The 23693-nt window shown below is 42.2% G+C and overlaps 2 long non-coding RNA genes across 2 annotated transcripts; both read left to right on the top strand.

The window, feature by feature from the left end:
• The first annotated feature begins 2352 nt into the window (after positions 1-2352).
• Positions 2353-3415, top strand: LOC124386253. Its single transcript, XR_006925884.1, has 3 exons — positions 2353-2444; positions 2720-2816; positions 3212-3415. It is a non-coding gene; the product is annotated as an uncharacterized LOC124386253 (long non-coding RNA).
• Positions 3416-7063: 3648 nt separating this feature from the next.
• On the top strand, positions 7064-16986 carry LOC124386326. The gene is made up of 3 exons (XR_006925903.1): positions 7064-7132; positions 7224-7276; positions 16673-16986. It is a non-coding gene; the product is annotated as an uncharacterized LOC124386326 (long non-coding RNA).
• The last annotated feature ends 6707 nt before the right edge of the window (positions 16987-23693 follow it).

The following is a 23693-nucleotide window of genomic DNA, read 5'->3' as shown; positions in this document are numbered from 1 at the left end:
AGAGAAGAAGCGAGGTGCTTTGAGGAATGCCGAAGTTTGACAGCCGCCGAAGGAGGCATGGCAAGGGAATTCCTGACAGTTACCATTAATTCAACAATGTAATTTCAATATTTAGGAGTGATTATAACCTGTTATAATTACAGTGGAACCCGGTTATGTCGCCGGCCTAGGGGACGCCAAAAAGCGTCGAGATAACCGATGATCGAGATAAACGAAAACCAATATGGCGGCAATATATTAACGTGCTTGAAATTTCTTTATGTACATGATGTGCGTTATTAAATGAGAATGTGCATGCACGTGTTTTCGGAGTTTTTTTTACACAACAGCGTTGCCGCGATTTGTTTGATTGGTCATGCGGATCGAGATAACCTGTAATGCGGATAAGGAGGCGGAAGCCGAAGTAAACCCAAACAAAGTTTATTGAGGATTCTCAGGAGATAATCCACCAATACTTGTAGCGAAGCAGTAATATCCAGTGGTGCACTCCGTGAGCACGGTCCACGAAGTTCTGTGAAAGCAGAGACAGTTCGTGTGGAGAATCCACGGATCCACGCTATGGAAAGCGAGAAGAAGGGTACGTAGCGGGATACGTATACGCGATTACACAGACCAACATTAACCAAATCATACGATCGTGGGCAAACAATAACGGATTGCGAGTGTGTGGAGGTGAGGGGCTTAACTAGGAGATGGGATGAGTGAGTGAATGAGAGTCAGGTGTGTGTGATCAGCATGACTGCGACGAGCTCCATGCAAGAAGAAGCAGGGTGCTTCGGGGAATGCCAAATGCAGTGGCTGGGGGATTTCTGACATAACCGACGTTAAGTGGCAAATTTGCCCCCCCTTGTGCTCGAGATATTAGGGTTCGGCGACATAAAAAAATCAACATAACCGATTAAAAAATGCTAAGACAAAGCGAGAATTTGGCTGTTCCACTTCAAAAACGTCAACTTAATAGGGTTGGCGAGTTAACCGAGGTTGAGATAAGTGGGTTCAACTGTACTTATAAATATTTCCCTTTTTGCAAGCTAAATTTGCTACAGTCATAGTCTCAGCTCGCACTAGTTTACAAGTGATTGTCCAGAGCCAAGGCCAGGGAGCAGACAGACAGGCTAAACCGACTAATCAGGATCCACTAAATTGAGACTGTGTCTGTCCCCTGAGCCAAACCAAAATGTAGGAATTCTCAGAAAGTCTGTTTAAGTTACCTGATTAACAATAAATTAAATAGAACTGAATGCGGAGCCAGCATCTCTGATTTATAAATAGGATTGTCGAATATTAGATCTCTTACTCTTACTCAAAAGCGCTTACTGTAAAAGAAAATATTACCGACCAGGAGTTTAAAATAATGTGTTTGACAAACGTGAACCCGAATGAATATGTAGCATTAAATGAAGCAAGTCCCCCTGGGTTTAGTTACATACACCAGCCCCGTCTAAATGGCAGAGGAGCCTTTTAAATTAAAGTTGAAAACACCAGGCAAGAAATCCAGACAATTAATATAAATCCAAACTATTTTACAAATACCCTGTAGACAGTGTAAGTATAACAGACAATCAATTACAAAGCTTTACTCATATTCAAGTGAATTACTTAATTTCATTTATTTCTGATGATTTTAATCATCAACCTGCATTCTCGATTCCTTGCCTACAAGTTTTTTCAAACAGATAATCCCAGAGGTAATTGAACCCATTAAAAGAATAAACTCTTCGATTAGCACTGGTTATGTACCTAAATCCTTCAAACTGGCAGTTATCAACCACTAATTAAGAAACCTGACCATGACCTATGTCAGCTGTCCAACTACAGGCCAATATCAAATCTCCCCTTTATATCCAAAATTTAAGAAAAGATTGTAGGACAGCAGTTTTGCTCACATCTACCGTAATTTCTGGACTATTAAACATACCCAAACATAAGCTGCACCCAATGATTTTTACAAAGATTTTTATTTTGAACATAAATACCCCGCACCTGTCTATAAGCCGCAGGTGCCTACATTGAAACTAATGAACTCTATACACTGTTAGCCCGGATTTAGTTTCTACTTAAATATTCAAGCATAATACACTAAAACAAAAAAGTTTAATGACAGCACTTTATAATTTTAAGTATATTCTACTAATTTGTTGGCATAGTCCAATGTGCAAATAATTTGAAGTACAATGAGCTTAAATTGAAAAGTTATTGAACAGACCACACCTCTTCTTTCCAGTTGTGACAACTGTCTATTAGTAATGAGCAGTTGCTCAAGGTATCAGTGTGTGTGTTTTTCCCTTATTTGAAGAGCAGCTTGCTCTTACACACAAATACATACAGACATATAATACAAAACAAAAACAGTTCAAAACTGATTTCAGCCACGTACTGAGTTGAAGTTTTCTGTCTTTGTTGCGGTTGTGTGGATTCAGGCACTGCTGGCGAGGAACTGGAATGTGAGTATAACTCCGAGAGTTGTAAAAACCTCATTTTAACTTTTGCCATTTCAACGGGCATTTTGAGACACTGGCTAACTTACCTGTGTAACGTATATTTAGCTAACTGTGGGGGGAGGGGTTTTGGGGCTGCGGTGAAATTTCTTTTGAACATTTACCGGTTCGTTGGCTTTTTATCCACAACTAATCGATATCTAACGCTAGATCACTTTCTCACGCGAGTTGCTGATCGCGTGCAGTAAAAACACGATTTTAACCAGTTTCACTGCCTTTAGGCTTTCACCTGGCCGGCTGCAAGCGGCGTTTTTTTCCAAGAAGATAGCGGGAACACTGCGGCTGTTTCACGCGGCTTACCACGGCCTATTGTATCTGGTAAGTTCCTTTAAGACAACGTAGGCGAATATGTGTATGTGACTTAAAATGCCCTATAATAAAGCCAGTTCGCCGTAAACTAGCAAAATAATAAATGTCATGTCAGTGTTCAGATTTTTCCAGTCTGTTTTCATAAGGTAAATGTTGTTAATGTTTGCTCATTTGAGGGAAAATAAAGAGAAATTCTAAGAATTAAGTCTAAAGAAACAGATTAAATAATGGTTTGGAAGTGCAAGTATTGTCCTTTTAGATGTAAAAAAAGAGCACAATTGTTTAAACATTACAGGCTAAAACACGGAGGTTATACCAAAACCGAGCCTTTTCCTTGTTTACATCAGGAATGTCTGTGCACATTTAAATCATTAAATGCACTAAAAGTTCACCTGTCCCCACAGGTGAACAAATTCCCAAATTTCAAGTTGATGTAGAGTATAGACTACGCCAAGGTAACCTGCAGTATCTCAGGGATGCATCCTTTCTTAAAGTCACAAAAGAACTAAAGCATGACATACTCGAGAAATTGGCTGAGACCATGTATGCATTTAAAGCATACCCAACGAAAGAAGATTTTGAGACTGTTGCTAAGGCTTTAGTGCAAACACACCATGCCTTAAAGAAACCGGGTCACCCTCTGGCTGGAACGGTTGGAAGAATAGCCTTAAGTTCAAAATGGGTAATTATAGAACCAAAATGCGGCAGCTGGGTCGACTTGATGTAACTGTCAATGGTGGCAAGCGAGGAAGTGACACTACAAATGGCGAGCCTCCCAAGACACAGATCAAGAAGCCAAAGAAAGGGAAATAAATTTCCTGCCTGATTTTCCAGAGGGGATGAATGACCAGAACATGGAAGTAGCTCGTGAGGTTCTGGTCAATGAAATGATGAAAACAAAGCCAAAGGAATCCCTGGTTAAGAAAGAGATGGATGTGACGTTTGCTTTTCGCAGAAAGGAAATTGTCAAAGAGAAGCCTGCCATCAGCCAGCTTGTGCATCGTTGGCCAGCTCTTTTTACAGAAAATCAGGTTTGTGTTAAGTGTCTACATATATAGTGTTGAGTGTGTCAGATTAAAACAGTGTGAACATTAACTGATGCATTGCTTGCCATGTTTTAGGTTTCCTATGAATTTGGCAGAGTGGTAGGAAAAATCTCAGAGAAAACTTCTTGGATGCACTTGACCATTTGTCTCCAAGCCTCATGGACCTCTTCAAAAAGAAGAAAGGCCTTACTGGTCAGCTTTTGGCTGAACGTTTATGCCAGACAAAGGTAAGTTAACATATCTACATCAGTCCTGTTTTCCTATGAAGCTTTTCCTTTTATAAAGATTTTTTTTACCTCTGCATTCTTTATTCTCATAATTGTATCTCCTATTTCCAGTTTATTTTTTCCTAATCTCTTCTTTTCATTACTTGTAAATTACAGTCAGTATAAAGTGATTTATTCAATGTCGACTATTGTCTAGACAACTGAGCCAACTGACGTCAGATGCCTTTGTCTTCGGGGACTTCCGGTCATCTTGGGCGATGATCCTTCTGCTTTCTTCAAGACCTGCTTTGTAAGCAAATTCATTTTTTTATAAATGTTGCAGATGCATGTTCTTTGTTTTTATTTAATTTTCAAACCATTAATCAGGACTATGTGCTACAGATTTATTCAGTATTTCAGACTTGGACTTTTTTTATTTTATTTTTACCATAAAATTGTCTGTATGTTTAATCAGTGGCATGAAATTAACTGAAAAAACTTGGCTGAAAAAATATGGGTTCAGTTAACATTAAAAATGTTGCTGTAATTGTACAGTGAAAAGGAAGCTGAACAAGCCAGGCCTCATATCTTGTATGAAGAGAGTGTCTTTTACTATATGTCAGTGTACAGTGTTTCCTCTAAGGGTATTTTTATTGTTAACATTTCGAAAATGTATGTGCTAACTAACACACGATTGTACATTTGTTTCTCTGTAAGGACACAGCTGACAATGACTTGTACAGGCAAACTCCAGTGGGATTGCTTTTCATCGGTGAAGAGAACCTTAAGCTGAACCCGTCCAAAGTGGGAATCATCTTGGAAGGGAATGTGGTGATGGATGACCTGGCCAACCTTCCTCAGGCCTTCTGTGTCCTTTTTGGACTGATATATGCCCTGCACCTGGACTATCCCAAATACATGAAAAACACTTTTTGCTTTGTTCAGCAGGTGATGTTGAACCTGGGTAAAAGTGAGCTGGCAGCCAAAATTCAGACTCTGAAAAACCAACTTACAGTATAAAGAGGTGTTGTTACACTATTTCTCCAGATATGAGAAATATTGTTTGTTCTTTTAGAAAAGTGACTTGTTTGCACTGATATGCCCTTTTTATATTTTGTTTTGGATTGGCACTGATATATCTAGTTTCATTCAGATTAACAAACCCAAAACTGCGAAAAAGCCAGTTTGCAGTGTAAAGTGCTGTTCTAACTCATTGCACTACTGCTTCAGATACAGGTGCCTAATTTTTTGTTGTTGTTCTTTTAGGAAAATGTTGTGTTTGCACTGTTATGCACTTTTTCTATTTTATGTTATTGGATTGGCACTGATATGTCTGGTTTCATTCAGATTAACAAACCAAAAACTGAGGAAAATCAGTTTGCAGTGTTAAGTGGTGTTCTGAATCGTTGCACTACTGCTCCTGATACCAGGTGCCTAGTTTTATGTTGTGCTTTTAGAAAAACAACCCGATATGTGTATGTTCACAATAAAGCATTTTACCCCTAACCGGGGTGTTTTCAACAAATGTTTCATCTGATTTCTTGATCTGAATAAGTATTTATAATGCACCAGATTAAAAACTGAAATAGTAATTTAATGATGATAACTGAACTAGGGGAAGAAAGATAAGTAAGCTACAACTAGGTATTTGGTGCATTATACTTAAGATATTAAGTGTATTAATTGTGCAAAGGAGTTAACTTGGCAAAACATGTCAAGTTGAATCAATTTTGAATTGAGTGTAATGTACTTAACATTTTAAGTTAAATGTACTTAGGTTTTCATTACACATTACTTATTTTTTTAAGGCAACCAGTTTCCTCAAATTTCTTAAGTAAATTCAACTTATCCGGGTTTACAGTGTACAGGCTTTAACGAAAGACAGTGCCCGTTACACAGCTTGTATCTAAACAGTAGCCTACCAAGATAGTAATTGGTCAGTGTCTTCCTCATTCCTTTCACAACAATTTCTCTCAAGAGTTTATCTTTTGGCATCGTCGTGAGTTTAAAAATCACCATCGGAGGAAGCTTTTCTCCCAATGCCTGCAGTGCAGAACACAGGTGAACATTTTTTAAATGTATTAGTCAGGATTTAGGCCTCATCATGACACAGAGACTGCGCTAGTTAAGGTGGTAAATGACCTGTTATTGGCCTCTGATCAGGAATTTGTCTCTTTACTTGTTTTGCTCGACCTTAGTGCAGTTTTGACACCAATTGATCATATTATACTGCTTGCTAGACTTGGGAACATTGTTGGAATAAAGGGAACAGCTCTCTCCTGGCTTAGGTCTTATTTGACTGATCGCTATCAGTTTGTTGATGTAAATGGTTCTCCACACTCTCTGAGGTAAAGTTTGGTGTTCTGCAAGGATCTGTCTTAGGCGTACTGCTTTTCTCATTATATATGCTGCCTCTGGGTGAAATTATACATAAACATGGTATTCGCTTCCATTGCTATGCTAATGATACACAGCTGTATATTTCAGCATAGCCAGATGAAAGAGATCAGCTTAACAATGTTGAGTGTGTAAAGGACATTAGACAGTGGATGCTTGATAACTTTCTTCTGCCCAACTCAGATAAGATGGAAGTACTTTTACTAGGACCACATGCAGCTAGAAGCAAACTTTCTGATTACGTAGCATCTCTGGATGGTATTTCTGTCTCAGTGTGTACAGCAGTCAAAAGCCTTGGTGTGATTATTGACCCTACTCTTTCCTTTGAACCTCACGGAAATGGGATGGGTTTCCTCTTGAGTCTGGTTCCTCTCAAGGTTTCTTATGCCATCTCAGGGAGTTTTTCCTTGCCACAGTCGCCACCGGCTTGCTCATCAAGGACAAATTTTTACTTAAAAAATTTAAGTTCTTTATATCGCCACAATTTCTGTGTAAAGCTGCTTTGAGACAATTGTAGCCAGGCAAGCGCCTACTAGTAGGCGTGTGTTTGGCTAATTATCCCAAGACTTTTTAAACAGGCACTGGGCAAGAGGCCTTGAAATGTGGGCTCTGTTTTAAAAGCACATGGGATATAGTGCTGCTTTGTTTGGTTGTGTTTGAAGTCGCCCCAGAGGAGGTAGGCCATGTTTGTTACTTTAGTTTGTTTAATTTGTTTATTTAAAGGGATTTATTTTGATTGTGTGGGAAAATTGTTTTTATTTATTTAGAGGCAGATAAATTGAGCAATGCTGACTGTGTATGTTGACAGCTGCTGGTGTAGGTAAATATATGGTCTTTGTCTTATTTGTTTAAATAAGATGGCATGATAGGTTTTATTTGTATCTCTCTCACAATTTCGTTTCAAAGGGGTGGCGTAGTTGCTACACAATGTTCATTGTTAAAAGTGCTATACAAATAAAAATGAATTTAATTTAATTTATTTTAAAGAGGGGGTGGATGTGGGAATAATGTAATGTGCTCTCCCTGCCTTTGGAGGGAGCTGTGTGTTCTTTATCATTATTGGATTGATCCTTAATTCGCAATGGTGAAGCTGTTTTCCCCAGTTATAGTTCCTTTGTGGAAGGGCAGATGATGGTAAATTTTGCTAAAAGGATGGAAATGGCACTGGTGAATAGGTCTTTTAAAAAGGAGGAGGTGCATAGGGTGACATAACAGTGGACTATATTCTATTTAGGAGATGCAACCTGAAGGAGATTGGAGACTGTAAAGTGTTGGCAGGGGACAGTGTAGCTAGACAGCATTGTATGGTGGTCTGTAGGATGGCTTTAGAGGTAAAAAATAAGAGAAGGAGAGTAAGGACTGAAAAAAGAATAAGATAGTGGAAACTGAAGAAGGAAGACTGTAGTGTGAGGTTCAGGGAAGAGGTGAAGAGATGCTGGATGATTGGGCAACTAATGCAGAAGTGATAAGGGAGACAGCTAGAAAGGTACTTGTGACATCTGGAAATAGAAAAGAAGACAAAGAGACGTGGTGGTTTAATAAGGAAGTGCAGGAGAGCAAAAGGAGAAAGAGGTTGGCAAAACAGAAGGGATCAGCAGAGAGATGAGAAAAGTAGGGAGGAGTACAACTGATGCAGCAACAGGTGAAGAGGGATGTGGCGAAAGCCAGGAAAAAGGCATATAAGGAGCTGTTTGAGAAGATGGACACTAAGTAAAGAGAAAAGGATTTATACCGATTGGCCAGGCAAAGGGACTGAGCTGGGAAGGATGTGCTGAAATTTAGACCAATAAAGCATGGAGATGGAAATGTATTGACTAGTGAGGAGAGTGTGTTGAGAAGGTGGAGGAAGTATTTTGAGCAGCTGATGAATAAGGAAAATGAGAAAAAGAAGGTTGGATGATGTGAAGATGGTGAAGCAGGAAGTGGATAGGATAAGTAAGGAAGAAGTGAGAGCAGCGATTAAGAGGATGAAGAGTGGAAATTTGATAGGACCAGATGACATATCAGTAAAAGCATAGAGATGTTTAGGAGAGATGGCAGTAAAGTTTTTAAAAAGATTGTTCAACAATATTTTGGAAGGTAAGAGGATGCCTGAGGAATTGACAGGAGTGTGCTGGTACTGGTTTTTAAGATTAAGGGTGATCAGCAGCAGACCTGCAGTAACTACAGGGGAATAAAGTTGATCAGTCACACCATGAAGTTATGGGAAAGAGAAGTGGAAGCCAGGCTGAGGAAAGAGGTGACCATCTGTGAGTAACAGTATGGTTTCATGCCTAGGATGTGTACCACAGATGCATTATTTGCCTTGAGAATGTTGATGGAGAAGTATGGAGATGGAGTTGCATTGTGTGTTATCTGCCAAATATGGATTTAGAGAAAGCGTATGACAGGGTGCTGAGAAAGGAGTTGTGGTATTGTAAGAGGATGTCAGGTGTGTCAGAGAAATATGTGAGGGTGGTGCAGGACATGTATGAGGACAGTGTGACAGCAATGAAGTGTGCAATAGAAACAACAGACTGGTTTAAGCTGGAGGTTGGATTGCATTAAGGATCGGATCTAAGACCTTTTCTGTTTTGCATTGGTGATGGACAGGTTGATGGATGAGGTCAGACATGAGTCTCCATAGACTATGATGTTTGTGGATGATATTGTGATTTGTGGTGAGAGAAGGGAGCAGGTGGAGCAGGTGTTGTATGGTTAAGAGACAGTGGCGTTGACTAAAAGAAAGGAGGTGGAGCTGGAGGTAGCAGAGCAGATGATGTTGATTTTTCTTTGGGAGTGATGACAATGGACAGGATCAGAAATTAGTTTATTAAAGGGACGGCGCATGTAGGATGTTTTGGGGACAAGGTAAGGGAGGCTAGATTGAGATGGTTTGGACATGTGCAGAGGAGGGACATGGGGTATATCGGCAGGAAAACGCTGAGGATAGAGCCACCAGGAAGGAGAAAAAGAGGAAGGCCGAAAACCAGATTGATGGATGTGGTGAAGAAAGACATGCAGCTAGCTGGCGTGAAAAAGGCAGATGTAGAGGACAGAGTAGCATGGAGACGAATGATAATCCTCTGTGGAGACCACTAATGGGAGCAGCCCGAAAGAAAGATATCATAATGCCTCGCACTTACTAGGGTATTTTATTTACAAAGTTGGTAGTGTGTGAGAAAAGGGAGAAGTGAAAACACGTGGGAGCATGAATGGATGTGCATGGAGATTTGTCTATTAGAGCATGGGCATGAGAGAGAGAGAGAGAGATGCACCTTGTAGGATCTGAGGTGTGTGAGCCCAGGAGGGAGTCTCTGGACCAAAGGAAAATTCTTCAAAACTGTAGAGTCCACCGGTTTGACATTATTCATCTATGCTGCTGCAGAGAAAAACAGAGAAAAAGAGAGAGAATCAATTAGAGCCGAACATTGCTCCACCACCTGGCTTGGACACCTGTTTCGACAGGATGTCTGCTGCTTCGTTCAAACGGCCTGGGATATAAGCTGCTCTGAGGGAGTGGAGCTTCCCCTGGGCTCGGAGAAGGATCTGGCATGCCAGCCTGTACAGTGGGCGCGAGTGCAGACCCCCTAGTGGTTGAGATATGAGACCACCGAGGTGTTGTCTGAGCGGATCAACACGTGATGGCCTCTGAGGTCTGGAAGAAAGTGCTTTAAAGCCAGAAGCACAGCCAACATTTTTAGGCAATTGATGTGCCACTGCAGATTGGCACTCCCCCACTGACCCTGTTCAGAGTGGCCACTCATGATTGCAACCCAGTGAGGGACGCATCTGTCGTGAGCACTATGCGACGACCGGGGACCCCAAACACGGGGCCTTGAAGTAGGAACCCGGGATCTCTCCATGCATCTAAGGCACGTAGGCATCGCCATGTGACCTTGATTGTGTGGAGGGGATTGCCTTTCTAAGAAAACCCTTGGGCTCTGAGCCACCAGTGAATGGGTCTCATGTACAGAAGGCCAAGTGGAATAACATTTGACACTGCTGACATGAACCCAAGCAGTCTCTGGATCTGCCTGACAGTGAGTAACTGCAGTTCTCTGATCTTCCTGACCGGCGTGAGGATGGACGCATTGTGAGCAGAAGAAAAGCTGCGTGCACATAGTCGTTGAATCCCATATGGCACTGAGACTGGTGGTTCTTCATGATGGAGAAAGCACACTCTTCCCAGCATTCAGCCGAAACCCCAGCTCCTTCATGTGAGCGAGAACGACATCTCAATGCTGGACCGCTAACTGCTCTGATCGAGCTAATGTCAACCAATCGTATATATAATTGAGGATATAGATTCTTCAGATCTATCAGACAAACCAGTCCTCGGATCTGAGACACAACCTGCTTGAGGGTCAGCATCTTGAACCGGAGCCTCATAAAAGAGCGGTTTAGCTGATGTTGATCTAGGATAGGCTGTAGAACCCGAACTCCCTGTCTGATGGAGGGACCACCTCGATAGCCTCCTTCCTCAGGAGAGTGTTTACTTCTCGTTCCTAGACCAGAGCCTGCTCGCTTCTCACCAGAGTGGAAACGAGCCTGTTGAACCGGGGCGGGCAAGCCCCAAACTGAATTGCATAGCCTTGCTCTACAGTGCGCAGGACCCACTAGGACACGTCTGGCAAAGCTATCCAGGCTGCCAGGTTCTCTTTTAAGGGTAATCAGTCTCTCTAGACTGACCTTCGGTGTTGCTATAGCCAGGGCAGTTCCCAGACGTGGCTGTAAAGACAAGACCTCCTGGTCCACAATGATGCTGGGCAGAACCCAAGGAGGGAGCTTGTTGGAGCTGGCCATGCCCTAAAACACATTTCATGGCAGGGATAACAAAACAGGTCCCTGAAGGGGCCGGAGGGAAACAGGCACCGAAAGAAGCGGTGCTACATGCCCTGCAGTCATCCCTCCCCAGTTCAGGCCAAGACCTTTTGGCCAAAGCCCTCTTCCTGGAGATGACAGTCCTCAGATCCATCACCTCACAGGGCTTTGACCCAGGGCGCCATGCGGGATCCCGCACAAGGGGAGAGCTCTGTCTCCGCACTTGGTGGTGCGAAGTGCTGGGTTGGGGTTGGGGCTGCACCCGCCGAGCAGTCCCATGAGAGCGGTGTGGAAGATACCGCTGCAACGCTGGCAATTGTCTCTTGGACTCCTGGAACCTGTCGACTACCAAATCAACGGCGTCGCCGAACAAGGCCGAAGGAGAGAGTGGTGCGTCCAGCAACACGACCTTCTCCCTTTGTCAGGTATTTTGGACAGGGTAAGCAAGAGATGTCTTCCGGTGGCTATTAGGGTGGTCATAGACCGGCAAAGGTGTTCCACCCAGTGGCAGTTTGCAGCAAGTTCTGCGGTGTCTGCCACTAGCACCTGACCTTCCTCATGCCCCAGGTTTTGCGTGCCTTTCCAAGACTTCCTCCCTCCAAGCCTCCTCCACCCACCCTGGATGGGTTGCAAGGCCTTTCTTGGAGTGCCCGGGCCACCTGGTGAAGGTGGGATTGGGGCATCAGGAGCCACCCCTGGAGGAGGGGGTAATGTCAGAGAACCACCAGCCACACCTCCCTCCAAGGCTTACACTCTCACTCAGCCTCTCCCTGCTACTAATTAGTTACACCTGTCCTCCCCATCCCCAAGCATACAGACAGTGACATAGCTTTAAAGAAATACTGTCAACACAGAGAAGAACCAGGAGTCATGGAAGTGATGGTTTGGCCCGAGTGCCCCAGAGTGCCTCAACAGTCTGTCTTGGATTATATGAAGAATCAGGAGGATTTGAGGCAGCCTACATCCACAAAGGATCTGTGGTTATTTCCTACCTGCCAAATTCCTTTAGAAACTGTGTGCAAGTGAAATTGATGAAGCAAAAAGAATTGTTTCTAAATGTTTCGAAGGCACAGGTTGTCACAGCAAAAAAATTACTGATTTGATTTGAGTATTAACAATTGTATTTGCACTTTGCGGCATTTTTTTTTTACATTACCAAACACTTTTGCACAATATATATATATATATATATATATATATATATATATATATATATATATATATATATATTATACACACTCTAGGAAATACACTAGGAACATTAACAACTGCTTAATGTAGAGAATGTCCTGTGGGAACATAGCTGGACTGCCATCTCAGCAGCCTGCATGGATGAAAATTCTCAAAGAAAAAAAAAATGAAAACCCCTACTGCCTAAAGGAAGACAGACCAATCTTGATTGTGCCTCTGTTATGAATGGTTTAGCGTATGAGAGCTGACGGGATATGCTGTGTATTCACGAAGTGGGAGGAAGAAGCTGAGCAACCCTTTACATTTTGAAAAAAGTCTCACATTTAAGCATTTAGTTTGCTAATCAGGCAGTATAATGACAATCTGACGAGCTTTATTTACATTCTTTAAACATCCCTGAAGCTCTGGTTACTCATGGGGCTTTACTCATTGTAGATTGTGTCAAGGACAGACACAACACCAAAACAGTTTGTGTAACAGAATGCATTTTATTTCCTCCTTCTTGTTTCTCCCTCTACACGTCTTCTTTCATCTATATCTCACCTAACCCCTGAAACCCCGCCTACTCCTTAAAGGGCTATGCCACATTTAATCACTCTACATCCCTCCCCTTAAGCTAGTGATTAACAACTGAGCATTCAATTCAATTCAATTCAATTCATTTTTATTTGCATAGTGCTTTTAACAATGAACATTGTCTAAAAGCAGCTTTACACAGATAATGTGGTGATTAAACGTAAATATGTTCTTTGTAAGTAAGTTTGTCCCTGATGAGCAACTGTGGCAAGGAAAAACTCCCCGAGATGGCATAAGGAAGAAACCTTGAGAGGAACCAGACTCAAGAGGGAACCCATCCTCATCTGGGTTGCACCAAATGTCCATTTAAAGCATATATACAATGCTGCGGGGTACAGTGATGGCGATCAGAAGCAAACTGCACTCCCCAGTCAGTGCAGCAGACCGCCGACACCAACTACAGTCCAATCCGTCCTCAAAGCACCCGTTCTACTCCGGAATTACATGGAACCACCCAAGGTGTTGATGAGAGACCGTCCCAAGCTGCACAGAAGTGTGAAGATCCGCGGAGGGGAGAGGGGCTGGAACAGTGGTCACTGGAGCCTCAGGAGCATGTTTAACTTGACCGAGAGAGAGAGAGAGAGAGAGAGAGAGAGAGAGAGAGGGTGACGGGAAGAGAAGGATATGGATTATTAAGTGTCCCTATTGGTGTATGAAAGTTAATGTCACTGTGCAGTTTGGACTCAGGCAAGAATCGCTATGGCAGCATAACTAAAAGGGAGAACCAGAAGGCAACACAGACACGAGGGATCTCTGGGATAAGAGACGACCCACCACACCACCGTCAACAAACCCGAGTGAACGTGTGAATGTGAGGGGATGACAGCATACAAATATACCAGTTCACCAAACACTCTATATCCATGTTCCCTCCAGATCTGAGCCTTTACCTAAGAAAAATCTACTGATAAAAGGCTTGACTAAATAAGTTTTCAACCTCGACTTGAACACTGAGACTGTGTCCGAGTCCCGAACACTGGTTGGAAGGCTGTTCCATAACTGTGGGGCTTTATAAGAGAAAGATCTGCCCCCTGCTGTAGTCTTCATTATTTGAGGAACCAACAGATAGCCAGCACCTTTTGATCTAAGTAGGCGTGGAGGATCATACTGGTACAGAAGTTCACTCAGATACTGTGGTGCGAGACCGTTAAGTGCTTTATACGTCAGTAGTAATATTTTATAATCAATGCGAGATTTGATTGGGAGCCAGTGTAGACTGATTAAAACAGGGGTGATGTGGTCATATTTCCTAGATCTAGTGAGGACCCTTGCTGCTGCATTCTGGACTAACTGAAGCTTATTTATGCACTTACTCGCACACCCAGACAGTAAAGCATTACAGTAGTCTAATCTAGAAGTAACAAAAGCATGAACTAGTTTTTCTGCATCCTGTAACATCATATTTCTAATTTTAGCAATATTTCTAAGGTGAAAGAAGGTGATCCTGGAAAGATTATTCACGTGAGACTCAAAGGAAAGACTCGGGTCAATAATCACACCAAGGTCTTTGACAGCCGTACATGCTGAAACAGAAACACCATCCAGAGATGCTACGTAATCGGAAAGTTTACTTCTAGCTGCATGTGGTTCTAGTAAAAGTACTTCCGTCTTATCTGAGTTGAGCAGAAGAAAGTTATTAAGCATCCACTGTCTAATGTCCTTTACACACTCAACATTGTTAAGCTGATCTCCCTCATCTGGTTTTGCTAAAATATACAACTGTGTATCATCAGCATAGCAATGGAAGCGAATACCATGTTTATGAATGATTTCACCAAGAGGCAGCATATATAAAGAGAAAAGCAGTGGGCCTAAGACAGATCCTTGAGGAACACCAAACTTTACCTCATAGAGTGTGGAGAACTCACCATTTACATCAACAAACTGATAGCGATCAGTCAAATAAGACCTGAGCCAAGAGAGCTGTTCCTTTATTCCAACAACGTTCTCAAGTCTAGCAAGCAGTATAGTGTGATCAATGGTGTCAAAAGCTGCACTAAGGTCGAGCAAAACAAGTAAGGAGACAAAACCCTGATCAGAGGCCAATAACAGGTCATTTACCACCTTAACTAGCGCCGTCTCTGTGCTATGATGAGGCCGAAATCCTGACTGATACATTTCATAAATGTTATTCATAAGTAGATGTGAGCGTAACTGCTGTGCTACAACCTTTTCTAAAATTTTGGATATAAAGGGGAGATTTGATATTGGTCTGTAGTTGGATAACTGACATGGGTCAAGGTCAGGTTTCTTAATAAGGGGGTGGATAACTGCCAGTTTAAAGGATTTTGGTACATAACCAGTGCTAATGGAAGAGTTAATTATTTTTAAAACAGGTTCAATTACCTCTGGAGCTATCTGTTTAAAGAAACTTGTCGGCAAGGGATCGAGAATGCAGGTTGATGATTTTGATGAGGAGATTAATGAAATTAAGTCATTCTCATGAATAGGAGTGAAGCTTTGTAGTTGATTGTCTGCTATAATGACACTGCTGTCTACAGGGTTACTTGTAAAATAATTTGGATTTATATTAAACGTCTGGATTTCTTGCCTGATGTTTTCAATTTTATTTTTAAAAAATTTCATGAAATCATTACTACCTAATGATGGTGTGCATGTTAGTGCAGTGCTTTTATTTCCTGTTAATTTTGCTACCGTGCTGAATAAAAATCTAGTATTATGCTTATTTTCTATGAGGGTGGAGAAATATGCTGATCTAGCAGCACTAAGAGATTTTCTATAATGTAAGAGGCTCTCCTTCCATGCTATTTGAAATACTGTTAATTTTGTTTGACGCCATTTACGTTCTAATTTTCGAGTGGTCTGTTTTAAGGTGCGTGTATGATCATTATACCACTGTGCTATTTTTTTCTGATCATTTTGGTCTTAGGGGGCGCTACATCTTCTAGAGTGTAACGTAACGTTGCATCTAGATGTTCAGTGGCCCAGTCGAACTCTGCGGGGTCTGACGGAGATCTATCTAATATCGTAATTTCGGGAAGATTATTAATAAAACGCGGTGCTGTAGCTGACGTGAAAGTACGCTTAACACGGCAACGTGGTGAGGTAGAAATGCAATGACTGAGGCAAATTTTGAACGAGTTCAGATAATGGTCTGAAATAGCTTCAGACTGTGGAATTATGACTATTATGATTAAGTTTTTTATTTTTAATCCAAATGTTAACAACAAATCGAGAGTGTGTCCGCCACTATGAGTGGGTCCTATAACATTCTGATTAAACATAACATTTAAAGCTAACTGGAGCATGAGAACAGCATGACATAAAACCGCATCGTTGCAAAAGAAAAGCAGAAGAATATCTGTCCTTAACTAGTGAAGTAATCCTTATTATGTGGGTTGGGGCGACTGACCCTCTCTGAACGAGTCACTAAAGACTGGGCAGTGGCAGATGCTTCACTCTGAGATGGCAACAGTGCAGATGACTGGGGGATTGTAGGAGGTGAAGAATGTGCCAAAAGAACATAATAATAATAATATAATTATATTCAGAAGCAGGGCCCTGTACAATGGCCAGTTTGTCAAAATCCCGAGATGTCTGCATTCTAACTGTCTGACCCCGTTGTAAAGACGGGAGGGTGTGGGCTTTGCAATCATAGCCTGCTTTGCTCTCCTCTCTCCTTCAGGTCAACACAGCCTTGATATCACGGCATAGAGATGGCTTCAGCCTGTCTTTCAGCTCTGGACGAAGAGCTCTTGTACGTCTGGAGAAGAAGAGCTGTTTTAAGTGATGGAGCTGATCTACAGCACTTTGCAAAATGGTTCCATTTACCACAATTGTTGCACTGTTTCTGGAAAGCAAAGCATTAAGTTTGTCAGGGGCGTGGTATCTGTTACAGTTTATGCAGCGATCTTGCACAACACATACATCAGCCTCCTGTTTTAGTTCTTTCGTGCTCTTCTCGGACTGTTCACGTAATAAACATATATTGACTGCTGAGTCCAGCATGAGCTTTTTTTCCACTTTAAATTCCACAAACGACGCAGTTGTGTATTAGCTTATCGTTTAAAGTTCCATAGTCACATTTTTTTGCCCAGTATTTTGAGTGTGAAAACATACGACTGAATAGACTCACCAGGCTTTTGATTGGTGGTGTTGAAGACATGTCTGTCCATTATTATACTCATTGTGGGCAAGCAGGGTTCAGCAAACTTCTGCAGTAATACAGCAGGATCTTCCTCAGAGAATGTGAAAGCCTCAGATTTTTCCACCGTGTCGGGACCTGCTAAATTCAGCAGAGTATATGCATGCACTTTATTTAATTTGTCTGACAGACCAGCATTGCAATATATTCACCATTCCTTTTCAAATTTGCTCCAGCTGTGAGCTATATGCTCGTCGAAAATTAGCGAATCAATAAGACTGAGTCCTTGAGCCATGTTGTATCACTTCTGACACCATGTAGATTGTGTCAAGGACAGACACAACACCAAAACAGTTTGTGTAACAGAACTGTCCTGACCTACCTAACTTTAAATTTTAACAGTTCCTGAGAAATGTCAGGGATCCACCAGCCACACCTTCACCAGACCCAACTATCACTCCAAGTAGCTCTCACCTCGACTTCACCCCTGCAAGAAGTTGTCCTTGGCCAAAAAAAAAAACATCGGTAACCGAGAGCTCCTTGCCATCAAACTGGCCCTGGAGGAGTGGAGACACTGGCTGGAGGGGGCCACACACCCATTCACCGTCGTCACTGATCACAAAAACCTCCAGTATCTCCACGAGGCCAAGAGACTGAACCCCCGGCAAGCAAGATAGACCTACGTCCCCCTGGAGTGTCGACAAGCCCTACTGAGAGCAATACACGAAGTCCCTGGCTCGGGGCACCCGGGCAGGAGGCAGACCCTCCACTTGGCTCGAACTTAGTACTGGTGGCCAGGGATGAGCAAAGCAGTCGCGGAATTCGTCCAGGGATGCAGCATCTGTGCCATTTGAAAGACCCCCCGACACTTGCCCGTGGGAAACTAGTCCCCCTGCCTACTCCCCAACTCCCCATGGTCACATATCGGCATCGACTTTGTGACGAACTTGCCATGATCAGAAGGATATACCTGTGTTCTGCTGGTTGTGGAATGGTTCTCCAAGGCCTGCTGCTTCATCCCCCTTTAAGGCCTCCCCTTGGCCCTGAAAACCGCAGAATCTCTCTTCCAGCACATTTTCCGTAACTTCGGTCTCCCGGAAGAGATGTCTGACCGTGGCAGTTCACCTCACATGTCTGTAAGGCGTTCTTTCAACTACTGGGAGTCACAGTCAATCTGTCGTCCGGTTACTACCCCAATCTAACGGACAAACCGAGCGGAGGATACAGGAACTGGGAAGGTACTTGAGGACTTATTCCCACCAGAACCAGGTAGAGTTGAGCCGATTTCTACTCTGGGTGGAGTACGCGCAGAACTCCTTGCACCAGGCCGCTACCGGACTCGCGCCTTTTCAGTGCGTGCTAGGGTTCCAACCCCCGCTGTTTCTTGGTCCGATGATCCTTCCTACGTGCCCGTGGTGGACCACTGGTTCCGGGAGAGTGTCAAAGTATGGGAGACCGCACATACCCAGGTGTGCCAGAAATTGAGCCCCAGGTTCATTGGGCCCTTCAGGATCGAGAGGCAAATCAATGAGGCGGCTTATCGGCTGGAACCCCCAGTACCAAATCCATCCCACGTGTCGCTTCTGAAGCTGTACACCCCATCAACCACTCTACGCCCCGGCGTGGCAGCAGGGCCCCCTTCGCCGGAGGTGCTGGACCAGCACTCGGTCTACTTGGTGCGGGAGGTGCTGAACTCTCGTCGTCGGGGTAGGAGCCTGGAATACCTGGTGGACTGGGAGGGCTATGCCCCCGAAGAACGGTCGTGGGTGTCCAGGCAGGACATACTGGATCCAGCGCTCCTGGAGGAGTTCCATGCAGCCCATCTGCTTTCTCCTGTGCTCCGGGGTCAGGGCGTTGGGAGCCACCCCTGGGGGAGGGGGTACTGTCAGGGATCCACCAGCCACACCTTTACCAGACCCACCTATCACTCCAAGTAGCTCTCCATCATACTAACTACCTGCACCTGGCACTTATCAGCCTACACCCTACTTAAGTTCAGTTCTCCTTCCAAGTCATCGTCCATTCTACAGTTTAGGCTGGAGAACATTGTCGGACAACTCAAGCCACGGATTACCTGCCTCACGTAGGATTGTTACCTTTTTCAGGACTTTGCATGTTCTACGGACTTAGCCTCACATTGAGATTACCAGGTCTAGCTGGACCTTCGTGTACTGTTTTGTTTGCCGTTTCCTCCATTTTGCATTACCATTCATTTAAACCTACGTTCTGCTGAACTCCAGTTTCCGGCACGTTCTTCCGCCTGACAAGAAAAGTAGGCTACATAGAAATTTTAGATATTTTTGGCAACAAAGGAGACACTTTGAGCTTCACTGTCAAATAAAGTTGGTATTGCTCAAAAAGATGTTATAGATGATGAAGTGCCATGGATATAAATTTCCTTCATTGAGCATTATTTTATTTAATATATAAATACATGAAATCAGTCCTGAAGCAATCAAGAAAAGTATTGGGTTGTAAAGCCACATGTCTGAGTTTATATTTCTAATTTTATGAAGACTTTAATGACAGATGTGATTCTTACAATCATTTATCTGAGACTGTCTGATCATTTTCTCCCTCCCCCCGTTTGAGAGCCACCTACTCAGGTGGCCATTCATACTCTATTCATACAGTCTCGATATTAATTAATGGCTGACCATTAAAAGCTATTATTATACATGTTTGGCTATTGATATTGATTTGGCAGTAATGTTGATGGCCAGGTAGCCAGACAAGCTATTGTTTTACAGTCATGGCCATTCGTATATTGATGTCCGGACAGATTTTCCATCCCCATGCAGTTCTCCAATTTGCTGTTGTTACTCCACCCCCAAGAATATTTTCCTTATCGCTGCTTTGTGGAAATCTCAGATTTAAAAAAAAAACTTATTGACTGTCCAATTTTTTTTTGTTTTATTTATTTTTTAACCAAGCCCAGTTAGCATGAGCTGGAAACAGCTGTTTGTGCAGATCGAGAACTGTATCCACTTCCTGGTGAAACACGAAGTATGTGCTACACACTTTGACCACTAAGAGATTTAAAAGACTAATAAAACTAAGAACTCACCCACGTGGGGAATAAAATCCTCCTATATACAGTATTGTTAAAATCCTGCACTCATTAGCTAAATTTTCCTTCAATCATTTTGTTTCCATAATGCTTTTGTTTACATAATGTGGTGCAGAACGTCACAGCACCTGCCTATAGAATGTATACTAAAATTACAAGATTACAAGAGAGTACAAGATTCAGGCTCTTTTACTGTTTTTTTTTTTTTTGGGGGTTGTCTCGTTTGTTTTTTAAAACTATATTCTGCCAGCCATATTTGGTTTTTACCACCAAGGTGGCTTTTTATATGCAAAAGTTATTCTGAAACATATACAAACAATAAACCAATCGAAGTACTGTGACTTAAACAAAAGAATATCTATCTAAATTACAACACTATTGTTTGGTTGGAGCAAAAATGCTTTACAGCATGTTGTTCAGTGGACCCATATCTTTCCAAATAAACTGGAATTTGCAGCAGTGGATGTGTTTTGTGGCTCGTTATTACAATAATTGTGTAAGTACTGCATTTTTTATGCATGTTGTTTGTGTGTACTGCTTACACACATTCAGCAAATACATTCGTTATACGTTTTCATTGAAACAGTCATCCAAAATCCCTGCTTGAGGCTTAGACCTTTAGAATGATTTATAGTTAGTCATGGAAACTCTTGTCCCTTTTTATTTAATCTATTGTTAAACATTAACACCTCCAAACAATGGGATATCGGTCATGCTGGCACAGAGCTAAAGGCTAAGGGGCTCGCAAAAGCATGAGCATTGTTCGCCTTTCACGCTCCTGTACACCAAATCTGGAACTACTGACCATTAAATGCCGGCCCTTTTATCTACCTCGGGAATTCAGCTCATTCATAGTCAGTGCCGTTTATATTCCACTTCAAGCAGACACAGACACTGGGATATGGAATTTACACGAGACAGTAACGCTACACCAGACACGGCACAGCTCATTGTGTTGGGAGACTTTAACAGTGCCAACCATAAGCACGCACTACTGAACTTTCAGCAGCACACCATTTGCCTCACCAGGGGCGAAAGGACACTGGACCACTGCTACACACCATTCAAGAACAGCTACAAGGCACAATCACCGTTTGAGAACTCGGACCATGCCGCCATCTTCCTCATGCCTGTATACAAACAAAGGCAGAAAGCTCTGGTTCAGAGGGAGGTCATGTGCTGGACTGACCAAATGGTGGCTGCTCTGCAGGATGCTTTAGATGATGCAGACTGGGACATGTTTAGGTGCAGCTCTGATGACATCAACATGTTTACGGAAGCGGTTGTGGGATTCATCAAGAAACTGAGCCACAATTGATGGGTGTTCAGGACATTTTAAGGTCCCATATACAGACCCATCAATGGTGGAATGGCCAAATCCAGGCATGAACTTTTGAGAAGGAAAACCTTTGTCTCCGTTCATGGCCTGCTTGCATGTGGGACGAATAAAGGTTTATCTTATCTTATCTTATCTTATCTTATCTTATCTTATCTTTAAGGCTGGTTTGAAGAACTGATAAAGTTTTATCCAAAGTGTATTAAAAGCAGTACAGTGTACTTTACAACCATATAGCATACACAATTGTTTAATTAAATAGAGAGCAGATCATTTTGATATAAAAGATAAAAGTAAAAGACAGCATTTAGGAGGAGATACATTGATACACCTGGACATAAGCCTTTAAAGTGTAACTAATGTCTATACAAAATTGTAGCTAGGATGATGTGATTAAGGGGTAATACATACAACACATGCATATATCATACAGAGTGCCTTATGTCCTTATGTGTATGTGCTTGTGTGTGAGGGGGCACCTCACATCCAGACGTACTAGAGCCGAGTCCAGCATGGCGTGAGCTGCCTTATCATTGGAAAGTCCTTTGAAATTAAATAGAGAGAACAGAGACTGTCTGTTTTATTGCCTTTGTGTCAACATATGTAGACATAAAACCCCGCAATATACCTGAAGGGGTTTATACCCCTTCTGTAATTGATATGCAGATATTAAGGGTTAAACTGGGTGTCTGGGACATGAGATCCAACTAATCAACAAATGATTGTATGCAGACGCTACAATTGCATTTATTTATGCAAAATGGTTATGATTTTTACATCCAGAAATTGGTGTCTATGAGCACAGTTCACCGTGTCATCCACAAATGCTGCTTAAAGCTTTATCATGTAAAAAAGCATTATTATAAATAGTATTTCCTCACATATTTCAAGAACAGAAACTTCAATCTTCACTTTTAGTTCAACTTAGTGTGACCCCCACTTTCTCTATTAAACCTGAACAGGTACAAAGTAGCGTATCTGAACAAATGTTGGAAGAGGCTCTCATTTGTCCTAAAAGACAGATGAAAGGTCAGATAAAGGTATGAGTTATTGGGAGTTTTTAAACCAGTCTTTTTGAACTGAATAATGACCATTACCACTCATCCCTTGTAATGTTGAAAAGTCTATCACAAAGTCAATGGCTAATTGGGAAGATCGACATTGGGGATTGGTTTACAGTATAGCAACTCTGAGGAAAATAGAGGCAGTCATAAATGCCCTCTTTAGGTGGGAGGAAGCTTGATCTGCAGCTGGGATTTACTTTAATTTCCATGACTTGTTTTTGAACATTGAAATGTGTAGTGCTTCATTGATTTGCCTGTAGAAATAAACAAAAGACAAGAAATCTCTAAAAGTACTATTCTTTAAGAGTAGGATATAGTCCTTTAGTGCAAGCTCTATTCCAGAGCAGTCATGTCTTTTGACTGCAATACTTTTATGTAGAGTGAGTGTATTATACACTAATAAATCATAACACAGTTAAGGCTAGCCTGTCTGTTCTGGACACACAGAACATGCTTTGTAGTTTAAATTACAGAAAACATTAATTTAATATGACAGAAAGGTGTCGTAACACACAGCATTACACAAGCATCAAAGCTTGCTGTGGACCAGTCACAGTGCAGACCAGTCTCAGTGCCCATCCTGACCTGTGTCCACTGCTAAAAGTGCTTACAATGGAAATGACATTGCCTAATGAGTCACATTCTTTTACATTACGTGGACATACAGGTAAGCCTGCATTGCATGCTGCACTAGATCAGGGTGTCTGCGAAAATATCAAACATAAATGTAAGGTACCACAGAATTTTTTTCAGAAGCCTTGAGAAATCCATGCTTCAAAGGGTCAAAGTAGTTTTATTGGCTCAAGGGGGACCTACACAGAATTAGGCATTACATTCATTGTTATGGCTAATCAATATGTAAGTATATTATTAATATACAGTGGGGCAAAAAGTATTTAGTCAGCCACCAATTGTGCAAGTTCTCCCACTTAAAAAGATGAGAGAGGCCTGTAATTTTCATCAAAGGTACACTTCAACTATGAGAGACGGAATGAGAAAAAAAATCCTGAAAATCACATTGTCTGATTTATAAAGAATTTATTTGCAAATTTTGGTGGAAAATAAGTACAAGTGGAACCCGGTTATGTCGCC

This window comes from Silurus meridionalis, chromosome 5 (genome assembly GCF_014805685.1).
Source record: "Silurus meridionalis isolate SWU-2019-XX chromosome 5, ASM1480568v1, whole genome shotgun sequence".
NCBI classification, from domain to species: domain Eukaryota; kingdom Metazoa; phylum Chordata; class Actinopteri; order Siluriformes; family Siluridae; genus Silurus; species Silurus meridionalis.
This window is presented reverse-complemented; position numbering and strand designations above follow the sequence as displayed.